We start from the raw sequence: 5,000 nt of genomic DNA on the forward strand, positions 1-5,000 counted from the left end.
CTACCGATTGAATTATTTAGTGAGGTCTCCGGACGTGATCACTGTGACGCCTCGTGTGTCACGGTTGTTTCGCAAAAGTTGACCGAACTTGATTATTTAGAGGAAGTAAAAGTCGTAACAAGGTTTCCGTAGGTGAACCTGCGGAAGGATCATTATTGTGTTCCATATCCGTAAGAAAAACAAACAAACAAACAAACAAACAGACAAGCAAACAAACGAACAAAAAGAAAAAAAAAAAAAAAAAAAAAGAAAAAAAAAAAATTTATATAATTATTTTGAATCCATAATTCTTTTTATTCTTTTTCATTCAATTTGTGATCCATCAATTATATCATATTAAATATAATATATGATGGTACATTTTGTAATGTTTTTTCTTATTTTTTTCTTTTAAAAACCTTTAAACATGAAAATAAAAAGTTGTACTTATTATTCATTTGATTGAATGATAAGTTAATTTGTTCACAATAACAAAAGTGGTATATATTTATTATATTATTATATATACATAAAATGATTAAAAAAATACAAAATAATTGAATCATAATAAATACCACCACTGTATTATTGTTGAACTAAGACATTCGCAACTTAATAAAAATGTTTAGAGTTAAATATATTTGATATATATTATTGAAAGAAAATCAATTTATATATTATTAATATTATTTAATTTTACTCTTTCAATTAATATATGCAAAAAAAAATTGACATTTGTTATAAATAAAAATAAATAAAAAAATACTCTAAGCGGTGGATCACTTGGCTCATGGGTCGATGAAGAACGCAGCAAACTGTGCGTCATCGTGTGAACTGCAGGACACATGAACATCGACATTTTGAACGCATATCGCAGTCCATGCTGTTATGTACATTAAATTCAATTTTAAAGTACTGCTTGGACTACATATGGTTGAGGGTTGTAAGACTATGCTAAATAAGTTGCTTATTCTTTTATAAAAATAATTGAATTTAAGCAAATGTGTATATTATTGGATTTTAAATAATTCATAATATTAATAGCAAAAAAAATAAAGATATATAATGAATTTTATTTATTATATATTCTTTAAAAAAAAAATCCTCTCAAATAAAATGAAATGATGAAAATATTGAATCTAAGTATTCTTTACAAAAAATTTTCATATTATTTATATATATATATAAAATAATAATTTATATATGTAATTAAAAGGAGGAATGTCTAGCATAAAAATTAAATTTTTTATTCTAGGATTGCCTCATTTTACATTATTATTATTTTTATATATTTACAATATATAAAAGGAGAAAAGAAAAATAGAGATGAAAAGATGATATAATTTTTTTATTAAATTGTGAGAAGATAAAAAAAGAATATTAAAACAACCTCAACTCATATGGGATTACCCCCTGAATTTAAGCATATTAATGAGGGGAGGAAAAGAAACTAACAAGGATTTTCTTAGTAGCGGCGAGCGAAAAGAAAATAGTTCAGCACTAAGTCACTTTGTCTATATGTCAAATGTGAGATGCAGTGTATGGAATATCTTAATATCTAGTATGAGAAATTAACGATTTAAGTCCTTCTTAAATGAGGCCATTTACCCATAGAGGGTGCCAGGCCCGTATAACGTTAATGATTACTAGAAAGATATTTCCAAAGAGTCGTGTTGCTTGATAGTGCAGCACTAAGTGGGTGGTAAACTCCATCTAAAACTAAATATAACCATGAGACCGATAGTAAACAAGTACCGTGAGGGAAAGTTGAAAAGAACTCTGAATAGAGAGTTAAATAGTACGTGAAACTGCTTAGAGGTTAAGCCCGATGAACCTGAATATCCATTATGAAAAATTCATCATTAAATAATTAAAAAAATAATGTGCATTTTTTTCATATAAGGACATTGTAATCTATTAACATAATAAAGTATTTATCAAAAGATCATTGGTGATATTAAGTTTATTTAAATTAATTTGCTTTTTAAGCATATTAACATAAAATAAATACTAATGATTTGATAAAGTGTTGATAGATTTTATTATATATAATGCTAAAATTCATTTTTTGAATTTTACAAAAAATTTAATATCTATGATATTAATATTTATTTGTATGCATTTATATGATTAACAATGCGAAAGATTCAGGATACCTTCGGGACCCGTCTTGAAACACGGACCAAGGAGTCTAACATATGTGCAAGTCATTGAGTTATATTAAACTTAATGGCATAATTAACTTAACTTAAATATAATGGGATTAATTTTTAGTCTATTTTTTAATAAATAGTCAATTAATTCAATCCCGGGGCGTTCCATATAGTTATGTATAATGATAATTTATTATTATTTATACCTCTAACTGGAGCGTACCTTGAGCATATATGCTGTGACCCGAAAGATGGTGAACTATACTTGATCAGGTTGAAGTCAGGGGAAACCCTGATGGAAGACCGAAACAGTTCTGACGTGCAAATCGATTGTCAGAATTGAGTATAGGGGCGAAAGACCAATCGAACCATCTAGTAGCTGGTTCCCTCCGAAGTTTCCCTCAGGATAGCTGGTGCATTTAAAAATTATATAAAATAATCTTATCTGGTAAAGCGAATGATTAGAGGCCTTAGGGTCGAAACGATTTTAACCTATTCTCAAACTTTAAATGGGTAAGAACCTCACCTTTCTTGATATGAAGGTTGAGGTTATGATATAATGTGCCCAGTGGGCCACTTTTGGTAAGCAGAACTGGCGCTGTGGGATGAACCAAACGTAATGTTACGGTGCCTAAATTAACAACTCATGCAGATACCATGAAAGGCGTTGGTTGCTTAAAACAGCAGGACGGTGGACATGGAAGTCGTAATCCGCTAAGGAGTGTGTAACAACTCACCTGCCGAAGCAACTAGCCCTTAAAATGGATGGCGCTTAAGTTGTATACCTATACATTACCGCTAAAGTAGATGATTTATAAAACAATTTCGATTGATTTATAAATTTTGAAACTTTAGTGAGTAGGAGGGTACAATAGTGTGCTTAGAAGTGTTTGGCGTAAGCCTGCATGGAGCCGCTATTGGTACAGATCTTGGTGGTAGTAGCAAATAATCGAATGAGACCTTGGAGGACTGAAGTGGAGAAGGGTTTCGTGTGAACAGTGGTTGATCACGAGTTAGTCGGTCCTAAGTTCAAGGCGAAAGCCGAAAATTTTCAAGTTTTTAATAAAAAAAAAAATATTAATAAAAATATATTTAAAAATAATTAAAATACTTGAATTATTTTGAACGAAAGGGAATACGGTTCCAATTCCGTAACCTGTTGAGTATCCGTTTGTTATTAAAAATGGGCCTTGTGCTCATCCTGGCAACAGGAACGACCATAAAGAAGCCGTCGAGAGATATCGGAAGAGTTTTCTTTTCTGTTTTATAGTCGTACTACCATGGAAGTCTTTCGAAGAGAGATATGGTAGATGGACTAGAAGAGCATGACATTTACTGTTGTGTCGATATTTTCTCCTCGGACCTTGAAAATTTATGGTGGGGTCACGCAAACTTCTCAACAGGCCGTACCAATATCCGCAGCTGGTCTCCAAGGTGAAGAGTCTCTAGTCGATAGAATAATGTAGGTAAGGGAAGTCGGCAAATTAGATCCGTAACTTCGGGATAAGGATTGGCTCTGAAGATTGAGATAGTCGGGCTTGATTGGGAAGCAATACCATGGTTTATGTACTCGTTCTGGGTAAATAGAGAATTACGATTCTTGTTCCCCGGATAGTAGTTACGTAGCCAATTGTGGAACTTTCTTGCTAAAATTTTTAAGGAATTATATCATTCGATATATATTCCTTTTAAATTATAACGATTATCAATTAACAATCAATTCAGAACTGGCACGGACTTGGGGAATCCGACTGTCTAATTAAAACAAAGCATTGTGATGGCCCTAACGGGTGTTGACACAATGTGATTTCTGCCCAGTGCTCTGAATGTCAAAGTGAAGAAATTCAAGTAAGCGCGGGTAAACGGCGGGAGTAACTATGACTCTCTTAAGGTAGCCAAATGCCTCGTCATCTAATTAGTGACGCGCATGAATGGATTAACGAGATTCCTACTGTCCCTATCTACTAATGTCGTCAGCTTGTACTGCAAGTCTGACGAGCCTCTAGAGCCCTACTTAAGATACATTGATGCGGTGCTACTACTTGAGAGTAGCATTCCTGCCATCGTGTGTCTTGATGCGAATGCTACATCTCCGATGTGGTTCAGCAAGGTATCCAGGCATACTGCTGGATATCGGAGCCACAATCGAGGTGAGGTTATGAGCGAGTGGATTGTGGCGAATAACCTCCTTGTAGCAAACGAACCAAGCGTATGGTATACGTTTGAGGGGCCTAGAGGTGTGAGTGACATTGACGTGACGCTCATGAATGACGCAGCAGCGGGTAGGTTCGAGTGTAAATGGAGTGTTAGGGGGGGTTGGGGAATTAGTGACCATAATTTAATACAAATTATGGTTACTCCCCGTACCCCGCAGTTAGAAGGGGGGAGTCCATTGAGGCGATGGCGTACCTCGTGTACCGACTGGAACCGATATGGACATACTGTTAGGGAAGCGGTATTGGATATACCGCTTAGGGAGTTTGAGGAATTGGGGGTTGACGAGCAAATTGCTCGTCTATATGAATGTGTTTGGGGTGTGAATGACTTATTGTTTAGGAAAGCTAGGGCTGTGAGAATGAAAGGTGTGAAATGGTGGACGAGTGAGTTAAATTCAAAGAGGAGGTCTGTCCGACGCTTGAGGCGTTTGTTTCAACGCGGCAGGCGGACCAATTCGGAGAATCTGTCTCAGCTCAAGTATCAATTTAGCGTAGGGATGAAAGAGTATAAGAAGATGCTTGTGAGAGTGAAGGAGGAAGAGTGGAGGAGATTTGTGGGGGAAAATAGGGACGACCCTTGGGGACAGGTCTATAGGATCTGTCGGGGTCGTCGAAATGAGATGGCTAGCTCTCTTCGCGTAGGTGATACTGT

The 5,000-nt window shown here is 35.0% G+C and overlaps 1 non-coding gene and 2 pseudogenes across 1 annotated transcript in view; all 3 read left to right on the plus strand.

Annotated features, from left to right (window-relative positions):
• LOC129251069 (small subunit ribosomal RNA) overlaps window positions 1-155 on the plus strand; it is a 1,991-nt gene extending 1,836 nt beyond the window's left edge. The window contains exon 1 of the ribosomal RNA XR_008582902.1: window positions 1-155. This exon is cut by the window's left edge and continues 1,836 nt beyond it. This is a non-coding gene — a ribosomal RNA (small subunit ribosomal RNA).
• Window positions 156-742: 587 nt separating this feature from the next.
• LOC129251072 (5.8S ribosomal RNA) lies at window positions 743-923 on the plus strand (annotated as a pseudogene).
• Window positions 924-1,365: 442 nt separating this feature from the next.
• The window catches only part of LOC129251082 (large subunit ribosomal RNA), a 7,290-nt pseudogene continuing 3,655 nt past the window's right edge, over window positions 1,366-5,000 (plus strand).

This window comes from Anastrepha obliqua, chromosome 6, assembly GCF_027943255.1.
Source record: "Anastrepha obliqua isolate idAnaObli1 chromosome 6, idAnaObli1_1.0, whole genome shotgun sequence".
NCBI lineage: Eukaryota > Metazoa > Arthropoda > Insecta > Diptera > Tephritidae > Anastrepha > Anastrepha obliqua.